Source organism: Dendrobates tinctorius, unplaced genomic scaffold, assembly GCF_039654945.1.
Source record: "Dendrobates tinctorius isolate UK_male_01 unplaced genomic scaffold, ASM3965494v1 ptg000235l, whole genome shotgun sequence".
Lineage (NCBI taxonomy): Eukaryota > Metazoa > Chordata > Amphibia > Anura > Dendrobatidae > Dendrobates > Dendrobates tinctorius.
This window is the reverse complement of record NW_027361902.1, coordinates 628465-648516: the sequence shown is the minus strand read 5'-3', so window position 1 is coordinate 648516 and position 20052 is coordinate 628465. Positions and strand designations below refer to the sequence as shown.

The 20052-nt window shown below is 48.2% G+C and overlaps 1 protein-coding gene across 3 annotated transcripts in view; it reads right to left on the bottom strand.

The window, feature by feature from the left end:
• The window catches only part of SLC52A2 (solute carrier family 52 member 2), a 122015-nt gene that overhangs the window by 14495 nt on the left and 87468 nt on the right, over nucleotides 1-20052 (bottom strand). The window lies entirely within an intron of this gene.

Sequence of the window (20052 nt, the reverse complement as noted above, 5' to 3'; positions counted from 1 at the left end):
AGGAAGGGGCGGGAGGGGGCACCAGAAGAGGAAGGTGGGGACTAGAGGATGGAAGCGCAAGAGGGGAAACCAGAGAAGGTGCCAGGAACCAGAGGAGGCAATCTGGGACCAGAGAAGGCACAACAACAGTCAAGGCACCATCAAGGGGACACAGATCTGACATTCTACAGGATACTAGCTGAAGGAATACAGATCTGCTCCACTGACCACCACTGAACTCTCAAGGACCAAGAAAAAAATCCACTGATGCATATCAAAATGTCTTAAACGGACATATGCCAATTTCATAGACCCACAAAAATTACTATGGACACACCAAAGATCATATTTCCTACACACAAAAAACAGAGTACAAGTCCAAAATAGATGGTTAAAATAATCAATCTATTTATACAAACATGTATGAGTGATCAGAAACAGACAAGGCACATACAAGACTGATGTGTGGAAGGGCACAGCTACGATAGGAATGGAGAGGGGCAACCAGCAAACCACAAAAGGTGTAAAATCTATTGCCGTGACAAACTCACAATAAAGTGTAAAGTGCAAAGAAGATCTGCATTAGTCACACAGGTGCTCTACCATATGTACGGCAGACATGGGATACAAACATTCATCTCATTCAGAGCAACAAGATCACTACAAAGTTTGGGGAAATATCCCTTTAAGGAATACTAGACTCACCCATGTAAGTATCCGTGAGTGCGTCTCCAATGGCAGCCCCGACGTGCGTTTCGCGTGGGCTTCCTTGGGGGGCTGTGACTGTGTGTATCTCCTGAGTACATATATGCAGATTGCACAGCAGTTTGAAATAATTGGCACTACCACTGGCGCGCTGCTATACAGGTCCTAGGTATCGCGTAATACACAGTGCTGTATATGGCGCATGCGCGACGCATATGACCATTTACTTGCCCATCTCCAATATGGCGTCCTTAGCACGTGCGCTTGCTTGCTGCGACAGGATCCTGGGCACATCCTTCTCGGCCTCCGTTACTGGTCGACAGGTAATCTGATGTCATGAGGGATTTCCCTCTACCCATATGGTCATGTGCGAGGCTGGCTGAGATGTGACGCGCTGTGTATGACGCGATACCTAGGACCTGTGGTGCGACGCGCAGGCGCCAGTGCCAATTATTTCAAGCAGCTGTGCAATCTACATCTATGTACTCAGGGGAAACACACAGGTTTTCCACACATCAGTTCTGTATGTGCCTTGTCTGTTTCTGATCACTCATACATGTTTGTATAAATAAAAATATATTGATTTTTTTAACTATCTATTTTGGACATGTACTCGGTTTTTTTGTGTGTAGGAAATAAAATCCCTCAAAGATGTACAGTGGGGTGAATAAGTATTTGACCCCTTGCTGATTTTGTAAGTTTGCCCTCTGACACAGACATCAACAGTCTACAATATTAAGGGAAGGTTAATTTAATAACAAAAATAAAATCCAGAAGATCACATTGTATAAATTATATAAATGTATTTGCATTTTGCAGTGAGAAATAAGTATTTGATCCCTCTGGCTAACAAGACTTAATACTTGGTGGTAACACCCTTGTTGGCAGGCTCAGCAGCAGACGCGTCTTGTAGTTGATGATGAGGTTTGCGCACATGTCAGGAGGAATTTTGCTCCACTCCTCTTTCTAGAACATCTTAAGATTTTTAAGTTGTCGCTTGGCCACTCGGAGCTTCACCTCCCTACATAAGGTTTCTATGGGATTAAGGTCTGGAGACTGGCTAGGCCACTCCATGAACTTTATGTGCTTCTTTTGGAGCCACTCCTTTGTTGCCTTGGCTGTATGTTTTGGGTCATTGTCTTGCTGGAAGATCCAGCCACGACCCATTTTTAACCCCTTCCCGACATATGGCGTACTATCCCGTCCATGTGCCCTGGGCATTAATGCCTATGAACGGTATAGTACGTCATACGCGATCAGCCACGCTCATGGGGGAGCGAAGCTGATCGCGGCCGGGTGTCAGCTGATAATCACAGCTGACACCCGGCACTATGTACCAGGAGTGGTCACGGACCGCTCCCGGCACACTAAGATCAAACATGATCGCATTGTTCCGGGGGCATAGGGAAGCATCACGCATGGAGAGGGCTCCCTAGTGCTTCCTGGAGACCCTCAGAACAATGCGATGTGATTGCGTTGTTCCGAGGGCCTCTTTCCTTCAGGCCCCCGGATCCAATATGGCTGCAGGGGCCTTCCGGGTCCTGCAGGGAGGTGGCTTTCTCAGTGCCTGCTGTGAAGTACAATATGTCACAAGAAAACAATGTCAGAATCACCAGGATCCACGGAAGCTCCAGAGTTATTACCTCATAAAGGGACAGTGGAATTGTAAAAATTGGCCCGGTCATTAATGTGCAACCACCCTTGGGGTAAAGGGGTTAAAGTTTGCAACAAGCCAGCTGGGAGACACACCAAACATGTGGAAGAAGGTCCTCTGGTCAGATGAAACCAAAATCAAACTTTTTGGCAACAATGCCAAACGATGTTTGGCGTAAAGGCAACACAGCTCATCACCCTGAACACACCATCCCCACTGTCAAACATGGTGGTGGTAGCATCATGGTTTGGGCCTGCTTTTCTTCAGCAGGGACAGGGAAGATGGTTAAAATTGATGGGAAGATGGATGGAGCCAAATACAGGACCATTCTTGAAGAAAACCTGTTGGAGTCTGCAAAAGACCTGAGACTGGGACGGATATTTGTCTTCCAACAAGACAATGATCCCAAACATAAAGCAAAATCTACAGGGTGGGCCATTTATATGGATACACCTAAATAAAATGGGAATGGTTGGTGAGATCAACTTCCTGTTTGTGGCACATTAGTATATGGGAGGGGGGAAACCTTTCAAGATGGGTGGTGACCATGGTGGCCATTTTGAAGTCGGTCATTTTGGATCCAACTTTATTTTTTTCAATGGGAAGAGGGTCATGTGACTCATCAAACTCACTGAGAATTTCACAAGAAAAACAATGGTGTGCTTGGTTTTCATGTAACTATTCTTTCATGAGTTATTTACAAGTTTATGACCACTTATAAAGTGCTGCCCATTGTGTTGGATTGTCAATGCAGCCCTCTTCTCCCACTCCTTACACACTGATAGCAACACCGCAGAAGAAATGCTAGCACAGGCTTCCAGTATCCGTGGTTTAAGATGCTGCACATCTCGTATCTTCACAGCATAGACAATTGTCTTCAGATGACCCCAAAGATAAAAGTCTAAGAGGGTCAGATCGGGAGACCTTGGTGGCCATTCAACTGGCCCACGACGACCCATGTACTGTCCAGGAAAGTGTTCATGTAGGAATGCTCGGACCTGGCACCCATAATTGATGGTATGGTGTGGTATATGGGGTACAAAGATAGTGGGGCCAGTGGAAACCTCAATGCCACTGGATATCTGGACATTGCTCCATGATGATGTGTTGCCCTCTTTATGCTCTGAAGATGGCACGTTCCCTGAGTGTTTCCAGCAAGATGGTGCACCCCCACATTATGGGTGTCAGGACCGAGCATTCCTACAAGGAATCTGACCCCCTTAGATTAGCATTTCTTCTGCGGTGTTGCTATCAGTGTGTAAGGAGTGGGAGAAGAGGGTTGCATTGACAATCCAACACAATGGGCAGCACTTTAAACACATTATATAAGTGGTCATAAAATTGTCAATAACTCATGAGAGAATAAAGTTACACTAAAACAAAGCACACCATTGTTTTTCCTGTGAAATTCTCAATAAGTTTGATGCATCACATGACCCTCTTCCCATTGGAAAAAATAAAGTAGGATCCAAAATGGCCGACTTCAAAATGGCCGCCATGGTCACCACCCATCTTGAAGAGTTTCCCCCCTCCCATATACTAATGTGCCACAAACAGGAAGTTGATATCACAAACCATTCCCACATTATTTAGGTGTATCCATATAAATGGCCCACCCTGTACAATGGAATGGTTCACAAATAAACGTCTCCAGGTGTGAGAATGGCCAAGTCACAGTCCGGACCTGAATCCAATGGAGAATCTGTGGAAAGAGCTGAGAACTGCTGTTCACAAACGATCTCCATCCAACCTCACTGAGCCCGAGCTGTTTGCCAAGGAAGAATGGGTGAGAATTTCAGTCTGTCCATGTACAAGACTGATGGAGACATATCCCAAGAGACTGCAGCTGTAACCGCAGCAAAAGGAGGCGCAACAAAGTATTACAGGGGCCGAATAATATTGCACGCCCCACTCTTCAGTGTTTGAATTTCCCAAAAAATTTACATTTGGTGTCTGTCACGTCGCCGTCAGACTCGGGGCCTGCTGTTCCGCCCTCAGCCACTAGGAGGCGACGAACTGTCACGCCGCCCTCGGGCACGGGGCCTGCTCTCCAGGCCTCGGCCACCAGGAGGCGCCGGACTGACATGTCGCCGTCGAACTCGGGGCCTGCTGTTCCGCCCTCAGCCACTAAGAGGCGACGAACTGTCACGCCGCCCTCGGGCTCGGGGCCTGCTCTCCAGGCCTCGTCCACCAGGAGGCGCCGGACTGACATGTCGCCGTCGAACTCGGGGCCTGCTGTTCCGCCCTCAGCTACTAGGAGGCGCCGTGGCTCGCGCCTGAGTGATGGCGGCAACAGTGAAAGGGCTTCTGCGCAGACATCTGGTGGACACAGACTCCGCCCCTCTTGTCAGTCATGAAGGGGTTGGTGCATCATCATCAGGTCTGGTCCTGGGGGCGGTCCTGATGACATCATCAGCCCGGGAGCCTGTGAGGGATGACCTGATCCCTCAATACCTTGGGACTGGGCTTGCAGGCCGCCGGATATATTCTTGGTGCCCCTGTGTGTTACTTAGTGATTGACTTCTGTTTGACTCTGACCTCAGCCTGGATTTCTGACCCTTCTATTGCCTGATGATTCTGTACCTCTGTGACTCTCCTGGTTTATGACTCTGACCTCAGCCTGGATTTCTGACCCTTCTATTGCCTGATGATTCTGTACCTCTGTGACTCTCCTGGTTTATGACTCTGACCTCAGCCTGGATTTCTGACCCTTCTATTGCCTGATGATTCTGTACCTCTGTGACTCTCCTGGTTTATGACTCTGACCTCAGCCTGGATTTCTGACCCTTCTATTGCCTGATGATTCTGTACCTCTGTGACTCTCCTGGTTTATGACTCTGACCTCAGCCTGGATTTCTGACCCTTCTATTGCCTGATGATTCTGTACCTCTGTGACTCTCCTGGTTTATGACTCTGACCTCAGCCTGGATTTCTGACCCTTCTATTGCCTGATGATTCTGTACCTCTGTGACTCTCCTGGTTTATGACTCTGACCTCAGCCTGGATTTCTGACCCTTCTATTGCCTGATGATTCTGTACCTCTGTGACTCTCCTGGTTTATGACTCTGACCTCAGCCTGGATTTCTGACCCTTCTATTGCCTGATGATTCTGTACCTCTGTGACTCTCCTGGTTTATGACTCTGACCTCAGCCTGGATTTCTGACCCCTCTATTGCCTGATGATTCTGTACCTCTGTGACTCTCCTGGTTTATGACTCTGACCTCAGCCTGGATTTCTGACCCTTCTATTGCCTGATGATTCTGTACCTCTGTGACTCTCCTGGTTTATGACTCTGACCTCAGCCTGGATTTCTGACCCTTCTATTGCCTGATGATTCTGTACCTCTGTGACTCTCCTGGTTTATGACTCTGACCTCAGCCTGGATTTCTGACCCTTCTATTGCCTGATGATTCTGTACCTCTGTGACTCTCCTGGTTTATGACTCTGACCTCAGCCTGGATTTCTGACCCTTCTATTGCCTGATGATTCTGTACCTCTGTGACTCTCCTGGTTTATGACTCTGACCTCAGCCTGGATTTCTGACCCTTCTATTGCCTGACGATTCTGTACTTCTGCTACTCTCCTGGTTTGTGACCTTGGCCTGGATATTCTGACTCTGCTTCTTCCTAACGATTCTGTACCTCTGCCGCCCTCCTGGTTTTTGACTCTGACCTTGGCCTGAATTTGACTCTGCTATTGCCTGCCGTTTTTGTACTTCACTCTGACGACCGTCCTGCTCTGGCCGCTGCTCATATTCAGACAGTACCTCCTGGGCTCTGTTGTAAATCCAGATCCCTGTATAGGGGTAAAGCGTATCAGTGTTTCTCGGGGTATTGCCTGGCTGCAGCCCAGAACCGCAGATGGACGTTACAGTGTCTTTATGTTTGAAGCACGATATGTGGGAAAAAATGGAAACGTTCCAGGGAGCCGAATACATTTGCAAGGCACTGTATATGTTGTATAAATGCACTTCACGCACACGGCACTTTCTATGAATGAAGACACTATGTTGTCACTGTATATCTCTATATATAAAAATCAATGTGTGTGTCACCAACCAATCACAAAGCATCTTTCATTTCAACAGAGCTGGTTAAAAGTAGCTGAGCGGTGATTGGTTGCTATGCCAAAGTTTTCGCACTTGACAACACCACAGCAGACACTGACATGGTGGGAGAAATCTAGCATCCCCGGGAACATAAGCTCCAGCCATCGTCTGTCCCCCAGAAAGGAGCAGTGAGTACATGACAGAAACGAATCCCCCCCCCCGTGTGGTGTCATTAAGTGACACACATGTAGGAAAGTGCACATAGTAAATGTCCTGTGGATTTCGTATTTTCTCACAGACACTTTTATGCACTATTGATGTGTTACTGTGCTGTGATGCTGTGAGTTTTTTTAAAGTGCTACTTTCCCCACAATTCACCTGAATATATCCATATAACACGTAATGCTTTATCCATAACAACCCATTAAATATGACACTACACTGCATACAGATGCTGTACATCCATGAGCCGGACAAATTACAAGCTGCCCTGGGATCTTAGTGAACAATGTATCTGTGCAATTTCACTATTCTACTTTTACTGGCTGGCGGGATGATGTGGGATATTAGGGGTAGTAGTCCGGTGGCTCTGGCTGGCGGGATGATGTGGGATATTAGGTGTAGTAGTCCGGTAGCTCTGGCTGATGGGATGATGTGGGATATTAGTGGTAGTAGTCCGGTGGCTCTGGCTGGCGGGATGATGTGGGATATTAGGGGTAGTAGTCCGGTGGCTCTGGCTGACGGGATGATGTGGGATATTAGGTGTAGTAGTCCGGTAGCTCTGGCTGATGGGATGATGTGGGATATTAGTGGTAGTAGTCCGGTGGCTCTGGCTGACGGGATGATGTGGGATATAAGTGGTAGTAGTCTTGTGGCTCTGGCTGATGGGATGATGTGGGATATTAGGGGTAGTAGTCCGGTGGCTCTGGCTGACGGGATGATGTGGGATATTAGGGGTAGTAGTCCGGTGGCTCTGGCTGATGGAATGATGTGGGATATTAAGGGTAGTAGTCCGGTGGCTCTGGCTGATGGGATGATGTGGGATATTAGGGGTAGTAGTCCGGTAGCTCTGGCTGATGGGATGATGTGGGATATTAGGGGTAGTAGTCCGGTGGCTCTGGCTGGCGGGATGATGTGGGATATTAGGGGTAGTAGTCCGGTGGCTCTGGCTGATGGGATGATGTGGGATATTAGTGGTAGTAGTCCGGTGGCTCTGGCTGACGGGATGATGTGGGATATTAGTGGTAGTAGTCCGGTGGCTCTGGCTGACGGGATGATGTGGGATATTAGGGGTAGTAGTCCGGTGGCTCTGGCTGACGGGATGATGTGGGATATTAGGGGTAGTAGTCCGGTAGCTCTGGCTGACGGGATGATGTGGGATATTAGGGGTAGTAGTCCGGTGGCTCTGGCTGACGGGATGATGTGGGATATTAGGGGTAGTAGTCCGGTGGCTCTGGCTGACGGGATGATGTGGGATATTAGTGGTAGTAGTCCGGTGTCTCTGGCTGAAGGGATGATGTGGGATATTAGGGGTAGTAGTCCGGTGGCTCTGGCTGGCGGAATGATGTGGGATATTAGGGGTAGTAGTCCGGTGGCTCTGGCTGACGGGATGATGTGGCATATTAGTGGTAGTAGTCCGGTGGCTCTGGCTGACGGGATGATGTGGGATATTAGTGGTAGTAGTCCGGTGGCTCTGGATGACGGGATGATGTGGCATATTAGTGGTAGTAGTCCGGTGGCTCTGGCTGACGGGATGATGTGGGATATTAGTGGTAGTAGTCCGGTGGCTCTGGCTGACGGGATGATGTGGCATATTAGTGGTAGTAGTCCGGTGGCTCTGGCTGACTGGATGATGTGGGATATTAGGGGTAGTCGTCCGGTGGCTCTGGATGACGGGATGATGTGGGATAATAGGGGTAGTAGTCCGGTGGCTCTGGCTGACGGGATGATGTGGGATATTAGGGGTAAGTAGTCCGCTGGCTCTGGCTGACGGGATGATGTGGGATATTAGTGGTAGTAGTCCGGTGGCTCTGGCTGACGGGATGATGTGGGATATTAGTGGTAGTAGTCCGGTGGCTCTGGCTGACGGGATGATGTGGGATATTAGGGGTAGTAGTCCGGTGGCTCTGGCTGACGGGATGATGTGGGATATTAGTGGTAGTAGTCCGGTGGCTCTGGCTGACGGGATGATGTGGGATATTAGGGGTAGTAGTCCGGTGGCTCTGGCTGACGGGATGATGTGGGATATTAGGGGTAGTAGTCCGGTGGCTCTGACTGATGGGATGATGTGGCATATTAGTGGTAGTAGTCCGGTGGCTCTGGCTGACGGGATGATGTGGGATATTAGGGGTAGTAGTCCGGTGGCTCTGGCTGACGGGATGATGTGGGATATTAGGGGTAGTAGTCCGGTGTCTCTGGCTGACGGGATGATGTGGGATATTAGGGGTAGTAGTCCGGTGGTTCTGGCTGACGGGATGATGTGGGATATTAGGGGTAGTAGTCCGGTGGCTCTGGCTGACGGGATGATGCGGGATATTAGGGGTAGTAGTCCGGTGGTTCTGGCTGACGGGATGATGTGGGATATTAGTGGTAGTAGTCCGGTGGCTCTGGCTGACGGGATGATGCGGGATATTAGGGGTAGTAGTCCGGTGGCTCTGGCTGACGGGATGATGTGGGATATTAGGGGTAGTAGTCCGGTGGCTGACGGGATGATGTGGGATATTAGGGGTAGTAGTCCGGTGGCTCTGGCTGATGGGATGATGTGGGATATTAGGGGTAGTAGTCCGGTGGCTCTGGCTGGCGGGATGTGGGATATTAGTGGTAGTAGTCCGGTGGCTCTGGCTGACGGGATGATGTGGGATATTAGGGGTAGTAGTCCGGTGGCTCTGACTGACGGGATGATGTGGCATATTAGGGGTAGTAGTCCGGTGGCTCTGGCTGATGGGATGATGTGGGATATTAGGGGTAGTAGTCCGGTGGCTCTGGCTGATGGGATGATGTGGGATATTAGGGGTAGTAGTCCGGTGGTTCTGGCTGACGGGATGATGTGGGATATTTGTGGTAGTAGTCCGGTGGCTCTGGCTGACGGGATGATGCGGGATATTAGGGGTAGTAGTCCGGTGGCTCTGGCTGACGGGATGATGTGGGATATTAGGGGTAGTAGTCCGGTGGCTGACGGGATGATGTGGGATATTAGGGGTAGTAGTCCGGTGGCTCTGGCTGATGGGATGATGTGGGATATTAGGGGTAGTAGTCCGGTGGCTCTGGCTGGCGGGATGTGGGATATTAGTGGTAGTAGTCCGGTGGCTCTGGCTGACGGGATGATGTGGGATATTAGGGGTAGTAGTCCGGTGGCTCTGACTGACGGGATGATGTGGCATATTAGTGGTAGTAGTCCGGTGGCTCTGGCTGACGGGATGATGTGAGATATTAGGGGTAGTAGTCCGGTGGCTCTGGCTGACGGGATGATGTGGGATATTAGGGGTAGTAGTCCGGTGGCTCTGGCTGACGGGATGATGTGGCATATTAGTGGTAGTAGTCCGGTGGCTCTGGCTGACGGGATGATGTGGGATATTAGGGGTAGTAGTCCGGTGGCTCTGACTGACGGGATGATGTGGCATATTAGTGGTAGTAGTCCGGTGGCTCTGGCTGACGGGATGATGTGGGATATTAGGGGTAGTAGTCCGGTGGCTCTGGCTGACGGGATGATGTGGGATATTAGGGGTAGTAGTCCGGTGGCTCTGGCTGACGGGATGATGTGGCATATTAGTGGTAGTAGTCCGGTGGCTCTGGCTGACGGGATGATGTGGGATATTAGGGGTAGTAGTCCGGTGGCTCTGGCTGACGGGATGATGTGGGATATTAGGGGTAGTAGTCCGGTGGTTCTGGCTGACGGGATGATGTGGGATATTAGGGGTAGTAGTCCGGTGGCTCTGGCTGACGGGATGATGCGGGATATTAGGTGTAGTAGTCCGGTGGTTCTGGCTGACGGGATGATGTGGGATATTAGGGGTAGTAGTCCGGTGGTTCTGGCTGACGGGATGATGTGGGATATTAGTGGTAGTAGTCCGGTGGCTCTGGCTGACGGGATGATGCGGGATATTAGGGGTAGTAGTCCGGTGGCTCTGGCTGACGGGATGATGTGGGATATTAGGGGTAGTAGTCCGGTGGCTGACGGGATGATGTGGGATATTAGGGGTAGTAGTCCGGTGGCTCTGGCTGACGGGATGATGTGGGATATTAGGGGTAGTAGTCCGGTGGATCTGGCTGACGGGATGATGTAGGATATTAGGGGTAGTAGTCCGGTGGCTCTGGCTGACGGGATGATGTGGGATATTAGGGGTAGTAGTCCGGTGGCTCTGGCTGACGGGATGATGCGGGATATTAGGTGTAGTAGTCCGGTGGTTCTGGCTGACGGGATGATGTGGGATATTAGGGGTAGTAGTCCGGTGGTTCTGGCTGACGGGATGATGTGGGATATTAGTGGTAGTAGTCCGGTGGCTCTGGCTGACGGGATGATGTGGGATATTAGGGGTAGTAGTCCGGTGGCTGACGGGATGATGTGGGATATTAGGGGTAGTAGTCCGGTGCCTCTGGCTGACGGGATGATGTGGGATATTAGGGGTAGTAGTCCGGTGGCTGACGGGATGATGTGGGATATTAGGGGTAGTAGTCCGGTGGCTCTGGCTGACGGGATGATGTGGGATATTAGGGGTAGTAGTCCGGTGGATCTGGCTGACGGGATGATGTGGGATATTAGGGGTAGTAGTCCGGTGGCTCTTACTGACGGGATGATGTGGGATATTAGTGGTAGTAGTCCGGTGGCTCTGGCTGACGGGATGTTGTGGGATATTAGGGGTAGTAGTCCGGTGGCTCTGGCTGACGGGATGATGTGGGATATTAGGGGTAGTAGTCCGGTGTCTCTGGCTGAAGGGATGATGTGGGATATTAGGGGTAGTAGTCCGGTGGTTCTGGCTGACGGGATGATGTGGGATATTAGGGGTAGTAGTCCGGTGGCTCTGGCTGACGGGATGATGCGGGATATTAGGGGTAGTAGTCCGGTGGTTCTGGCTGACGGGATGATGGGGGATATTAGGGGTAGTAGTCCGGTGGCTCTGGCTGACGGGATGATGCGGGATATTAGGGGTAGTAGTCCGGTGGCTCTGGCTGACGGGATGATGCGGGATATTAGGGGTAGTAGTCCGGTGGTTCTGGCTGACGGGATGATGTGGGATATTAGTGGTAGTAGTCCGATGGCTCTGACTGACGGGATGATGTGGGATATTAGGGGTAGTAGTCCGGTGGTTCTGGCTGACGGGATGATGTGGGATATTAGTGGTAGTAGTCCGATGGCTCTGACTGACGGGATGATGTGGGATATTAGGGGTAGTAGTCCGGTGGTTCTGGCTGACGGGATGATGTGGGATATTAGTGGTAGTAGTCCGGTGGCTCTGGCTGACGGGATGATGCGGGATATTAGGGGTAGTAGTCCGGTGGTTCTGGCTGACGGGATGATGTGGGATATTAGGGGTAGTAGTCCGGTGGCTCTGGCTGACGGGATGATGTGGGATATTAGTGGTAGTAGTCCGGTGGCTCTGGCTGACGGGACGATGTTGGATATTAGTGGTAGTAGTCCGGTGACTCTGGCTGACGGGATGATGTGGGATATTAGGGGTAGTAGTCCGGTGGTTCTGGCTGACGGGATGATGTGGGATATTAGGGGTAGTAGTCCGGTGGCTCTGGCTGACGGGATGATGTGGGATATTAGGGGTAGTAGTCCGGTGGCTCTGGCTGACGGGACGATGTTGGATATTAGGGGTAGTAGTCCGGTGGCTCTGGCTGACGGGATGATGTGGGATATTAGGGGTAGTAGTCCGGTGACTCTGGCTGACGGGATGATGTGGGATATTAGGGGTAGTAGTCCGGTGGCTGACGGGATGATGGGATGATGTGGGATATTAGGGGTAGTAGTCCGGTGGCTCTGGCTGACGGGACGATGTTGGATATTAGGGGTAGTAGTCCGGTGGCTGACGGGATGATGGGATGATGTGGGATATTAGGGGTAGTAGTCCGGTGGCTCTGGCTGACGGGACGATGTTGGATATTAGGGGTAGTAGTCCGGTGGCTCTGGCTGACGGGACGATGTTGGATATTAGGGGTAGTAGTCCGGTGACTCTGGCTGACGGGATGATGTGGGATATTAGGGGTAGTAGTCCGGTGGCTGACGGGATGATGGGATGATGTGGGATATTAGGGGTAGTAGTCCGGTGGCTCTGGCTGACGGGATGATGTGGGATATTAGGGGTAGTAGTCTGGTAGCTCTGGCTGACGGGATGATGTGGGATATTAGGGGTAGTAGTCCGGTGGCTCTGGCTGACGGGATGATGTGGGATATTAGTGGTAGTAGTCCGGTGGCTCTGGCTGACGGGACGATGTTGGATATTAGTGGTAGTAGTCCGGTGACTCTGGCTGACGGGATGATGTGGGATATTAGGGGTAGTAGTCCGGTGGCTCTGGCTGACGGGATGATGTGGGATATTAGGGGTAGTAGTCCGGTGGCTCTGGCTGACGGGATGATGTGGGATATTAGGGGTAGTAGTCCGGTGGCTCTGGCTGACGGGATGATGTGGGATATTAGGGGTAGTAGTCCGGTGGCTGACGGGATGATGTGGGATATGCTAGTGAATGTGGCTATGCGGCGTGGGTGGGGCTCTACACTCAGCTTTGCACACTAACCGTAGTTAGTTACTATGCCCGGGCAGCGCCGGGCTCTTCAGCTAGTTGAATATATATATATATATATATATATATATATATACTGTATATATATATATATATATATACACACACACTATGTGTACACATTGTAAGGTAGCGCCTATTGTTCATGTTGAGGGACGCTCACTTGGCAGCGGATTACGCCCGCCAGGACCGGGTTGCTCACATAAATCAGTCTGGATCATTGTGCAGCATAAACCATACAGCAGCTACAGTCTTACATCAGACCAAATGAAGATTGATTGTAGAGCTCCGCTCCCTTAGCCCTGTGGTCACACAGGCTGTGCTTTTTCCAGTCATCAGGCTCTACAGTCTCTCAGTTAATTCCCCCTGTCCCGGTTACCTCTTAGCTGCTTCTCTGTTCTGAGGTCCCTTCCCTCCTGGGGACTGTCCAGTACTCACAGGCTATTACACACAGGCCACACACGGTCAGTGGCGTCCACATGTGCGCTTCAGGAAGGCAGCACACCTTCTATCTTCCACATCTGGGACCTTCCACACAGACCAATCAGATCCAGGCATTCACTCATGTGACCTACCCTGGTCACCTTATATGGTCCGTAGCCACACCCACAGCATCACATGGCTATGACCTCATTGCAGGTCCTTCAGATTCACAACCACGCACATAGGCTTTACTTCAGACACACACCCCTGGGTGGGTTTGTAGGTGACTGATCCCACCAGTCACCTGGAAGCCTTCCCTGATACATTGAAACAAACAACCTCAGCTGTACTCTGGTGATTAACACACATGTTCAAGCTTCCATCCCAGGGCCACGCACCCTGGGATACATAACAGTCATTTACCATCCTGCCGTTCATCCTATTTCCATTACCACAATGGACATGCCTGTATGCTTGTCCTGGGGCACCCCACAGCGCCCCCTAGAGGACACAATGGTCACTGCACCACAACATGTATTCTCTCTATTCTATTGTAACCCGTCAGTGTGATTTTACAGTGTCGCGCACTGAATTGCCGGCTTTTCTAAAGGACACTGGTCCGTATTTCTCGCAAATCACACGCATGGTCCGTGTGTAATCCATATCTTTCTCGCCCCGGTAAACTTACATTGGCGAGTCTAGGGTGTCATACGGTGCAGCATGCTGCGATTTCACCCACACGTATAATACGGGCGAGATAGAAAACGAATGATGGGCGCTGCCCTATAGGTTAACATTGGGATGAGTGCTAGGCGATTTTTTCTCGCCCGGCACTTGTCCGTATTTTTCTCTAGTGTGACTCCAGCCTTAATGGTTGGTAGGGGATCAAATATTTCTCACTGCAAAATGCAAATAAAGTTATATTATTATTATATATTTTTATAGCGCCATTTATTCCATGGCGCTTTACATGTGAAAAGGGGAAATATGGACAAGTACAATAGACACGAGAAAATGTTTATAATTTATAAAATGTCATTGATATAGTCCCTCAATATTAAAATTAACCTACCCTTAAAATTATAGACTGTTCATGTATTCAGTAAATTAGAATACTTTACACAGAGTGATCTACCTCACGGGATTATTTCTGGTAATGTTGATGATTATGACTTACAGCCAATGAGAACCCAGAAGTCATTATCTCAGTAAATTAGAATACTTTATAACACCAGCTTGAAAAATTATTGTAAAATCCGAAATGGTGGCCTACTGAAATGTTTGTTCAGTAACTGCTCTCAATACTTGGTCGGGCTCCTTCTGCATCAATTACTGCATCAATGCGGCGTGGCATGGAGGCGATCAGCCTGTGGCACTGCTGAGGGGTTATGGAAGCCCAGGTTGCTTTGATAGCAGCCTTCAGCTCGTCTGCATTGTTGGGTCTGGTGTCTCTCATCTTCCTCTTGACAATACTCCATAGATTCTCTATGGGGTTAAGGTCAGGCGAGTTTGCTGCCAATCAAGCCAAGTGATACTGTTGTGTGTACACCAGGTATTGGTACTTTTGGCCGTGTGGACAGGGGCCAAGTCCTGCTGGAGAATGACATTTCCATCTCCATAAAGCTTGTCGGCAGAGGGAAGCATGAAGAGCTCTAACATGTCCTGGTAGACGGCTGCGCTGACTTTGGTCTTGATAAAACACAGTGGACCTACACCAGCAGATGACATGGCTCCCCAAACCATCACTGATGGTGGAGACTTCACACTAGACCTCCAGCAGCTTGGATTGTGGCCTCTCCACTCTTCCTCCAGACTCTGCGACCACTGACAACAGTCCGGCTCTTCTCCTTGGCCCAGGGAAGACGCTTCCAGCGTTGTCTATTGGTCATGAGTGGCTGACACAAGGAATGTGACACTTGTAGCCCATGTCCTGGAGACATCTGTTTGTGGTGTGAAGCAATGACTCCAGCAGCAGTCCGCTCCGTGTGAGTCGCCCCCACATTACTGAACGGACTTTTCTTAACAATCCTTTCCAGGCTGCGGTTATCCCGGTGGCTTGTGAACCTTTTTCTACCACACTTTTTCCTTCCACTCCACTCTCCATTAATATTCTTGGATACAGCACTGTGTGAACAGCCAGTGTGAGGCAGTGACCGGTGTCATATGTGAGGGACCCTATGTGTCCCCCAGCATGCGCTCAGAAGCTTATTAGATCCGCTGGAGTGCCTTGTGGTCACAGCAGGATGCCTGTGAGTCACAGGGCAGAATAAAAGTAAGTTTGAAGCTGGTCAAGTTATTTTGACCAAGGAGCTTGTTCAGGAAAACCCGGTATGGGATTTTATTTTTGAAACGGACTGCAGGAAGGTAGTGGGGTCCGGTCTGTTTCCTCCAGCACAGATCTTATAAGAGGCCTATGGCCACAGATTGGAGTGAAGAAAAAGAAAAACCCTGCAGGAAGAGTTTGGGTGTGTCAGTTTTGGTCTTGCAACGAGACAGCAGGTGGTCTGCAGAGCACTCCCTGTGTGAGGCAACACAGGGCCAAGCGGATCCAAAGCGTCTTGCACCCCTGCGTACACGGAAGAGCGATCGGTCACGGCAACCGGTCCTGGACTGTGTTTTGTTTTCCCGGCTGCGATCCGGAGGATACAGCGTGATGTGCACTGTGTGAGTTTTGGTCATTAAGCACATTTTGTTTTGAACTTGCTCGGGTCACTGCCTCATCACTGCACAGCGTGAACACCGCTGCACTACACCAGCTTCTTTAGCAATGACCTTTTGTGGCTTCCCCTCCTTGTGGAGTGTGTCAGTGACGCCTTCTGGACATCTGTCAGGTCAGCAGTCTTCCCCATGATTGTGGAGCTATTGACACAGACTAAGGGCCCCGTCACACATAGCAATCTCGCTGCTGAGTCACAACTTTTGTGACACAACAGCGATCTCACCAGTGAGAACGCCGTGTGTGACAGCGATCGGCCCCCCTGCCGGTATCGCTGATCGCTGCAAGAAACCTCTGGACATTTTTTTCATCGCTGATCTCCCGCTGGCCAGCACGCATCGCTGCGTGTGACAGGCGAGAGACCAGCGATCAGCTGTAAAATAATTATAAAAAATAGTGTTATTCTCACCTTCCGGCGTCCCGTGCAGCCATCCCACCTCTCTCCACGCTCCGGTCCCAGTAATCCTTTGCAAGAATGACCGCGAGACTTCGTGATCCCGCGAGAACGGACGTTATCGCGGTCATTCTCGCAAAGGATTACTGGGACCGGAGCGTGGAGAGAGGCGGGAATGCTGCGCGGGACGTCGGAAAGTGAGAATAACAATATTTTTTATTTTAATTCTATTTTTGACATGAATATGGCATCAGCGCTAACGAGCGCGGCGTCGCTGTGCTAATCGCTGGTGAAGCTGCCTGTTTGACAGCTCACCAGCGATCACATAGCGACTTACCAGCGATCCTGACACATTGATATCGCTGTCGGGATCACTGGTAAGTCGCTGTGTGTGACTCCAGCTTAAGGCACCTTTATAAACACTTAGGAGCCTGTACAGGGGTTTATTGGTAATTATTCTAATTTCGTGAGATAATGACTTCTGGGTTCTCATTGGCTGTAAGCCATAATCATCAGGATTATCAGCAATAAACCCGTGACATAGATCACTCTGTGTGTAATGACTCAGTAGGATAGAGGAGAGTCACTGTCTGTACTGGAGAACGGAAATACATTCACTTTTTGAAGATATTCTAATTTAGTGAGAAGCCCCTGTCTGTGCTCTGTGCATATATGAGCTCTATGTATACATGTGTATATACGCTCTGTGTATACGCTCTATGTATACGTGTGTATATACGCTCTGTGTATACGCTCTATGTATACGCTCTATGTATACATGTGTATATACGCTCTGTGTATACGCTCTATATATACGCTCTGTGTATACGCTCTATGTATACGCTCTATGTATACATGTATATATGCTCTGTGTATACGCTCTATGTATACGCTCTATGTATACATGTGTATATACGCTCTGTGTATACGCTCTATGTATACGTGTGTATATACGCTCTGTGTATACGCTCTATGTATACGCTCTATGTATACATGTATATATGCTCTGTGTATACGCTCTATGTATACATGTATATATGCTCTGTGTATACGCTCTATGTATACGTGTGTATATATGCTCTATGTATACGCTCCATGTATACGTGTGTATATATGCTGTATGTATACGCTCTATGTATACGTGTGTATATACGCTCTGTGTATACGCTCTATGTATACGTGTGTATATACGCTCTGTGTATACGCTCTATGTATACGCTCTATGTATACATGTATATATGCTCTGTGTATACGCTCTATGTATACATGTATATATGCTCTGTGTATACGCTCTATGTATACGTGTGTATATATGCTCTATGTATACGCTCCATGTATACGTGTGTATATATGCTCTGTGTATACGCTCTATGTATACGTGTGTATATATGCTCTATGTATACGCTCCATGTATACATGTGTATATATGCTCTATGTATACGCTCTATGTATACGTGTGTATATATGCTCTGTGTATACGCTCTATGTATACATGTGTATATACGCTCTATGTATACGCTCTATGTATACGTGTGTATATACGCTCTGTGTATACGCTCTATGTATACATGTGTATATACGCTCTGTGTATACGCTCTATGTATACATGTGTATATATGCTCTATGTATACGCTCTATGTATACATGTGTATATACGCTCTGTGTATACGCTCTATGTATACGCTCTATGTATACATGTATATATGCTCTGTGTATACGCTCTATGTATACGCTCTATGTATACATGTGTATATACGCTCTGTGTATACGCTCTATGTATACGTGTGTATATATGCTCTGTGTATACGCTCTATGTATACGTGTGTATATATGCTCTGTGTATACGCTCTATGTATACGTGTGTATATATGCTCTATGTATACGCTCTATGTATACATGTATATATGCTCTGTGTATACGCTCTATGTATACGTGTGTATATATGCTCTATGTATACGCTCTATGTATACGTGTGTATATATGCTCTGTGTATACGCTCTATGTATACGTGTGTATATATGCTCTATGTATACGCTCCATGTATACGCTCTATGTATACGCTCTATGTATACATGTATATATGCTCTGTGTATACGCTCTATGTATACGTGTGTATATACGCTCTGTGTATACGCTCTATGTATACGCTCTATGTATACGCTCTATGTATACATGTATATATGCTCTGTGTATACGCTCTATGTATACGCTCTATGTATACATGTATATATGCTCTGTGTATACGCTCTATGTATACGCTCTATGTATACATGTATATATACGCTCTGTGTATACGCTCTATGTATACGCTCTATGTATACATGTATATATGCTCTGTGTATACGCTCTATGTATACGCTCTATGTATACATGTATATATGCTCTGTGTATACGCTCTATGTATACGCTCTATGTATACATGTATATATACGCTCTGTGTATACGCTCTATGTATACGCTCTATGTATACATGTATATATGCTCTGTGTATACGCTCTATGTATACGCTCTATGTATACATGTATATATACGCTCTGTGTATACGCTCTATGTATACGCTCTATGTATACATGTATATATGCTCTGTGTATACGCTCTATGTATACGCTCTATGTATACATGTATATATGCTCTGTGTATACGCTCTATGTATACGCTCTATGTATACATGTATATATGCTCTGTGTATACGCTCTATGTATACGCTCTATGTATACATGAATATACGCTCTGTGTATACGCTCTATGTATACGCTCTATGTATACATGTATATATGCTCTGTGTATACGCTCTATGTATACGCTCTATGTATACATGTATATATGCTCTGTGTATACGCTCTATGTATACATGTATATATACGCTCTGTGTATACGCTCTATGTATACGCTCTATGTATACATGTATATATACGCTCTGTGTATACGCTCTATGTATACGCTCTATGTATACATGTATATACGCTCTGTGTATACGCTCTATGTATACGCTCTATGTATACATGTATATACGCTCTGTGTATACGCTCTGTGTATACGCTCTATGTATACATGTATATATGCTCTGTGTATACGCTCTATGTATACGTGTGTATATATGCTCTATGTATACGCTCTATGTATACGCTCTATGTATACATGTATATACGCTCTGTGTATACGCTCTATGTATACGCTCTATGTATACATGTGTATATACGCTCTGTGTATACGCTCTATGTATACGCTCTATGTATACATGTGTATATACGCTCTGTGTATACGCTCTATGTATACGCTCTATGTATACATGTGTATATATGCTCTGTGTATACGCTCTATGTATACGTGTGTATATACGCTCTGTGTATACGCTCTATGTATACGCTCTATGTATACATGTATATATGCT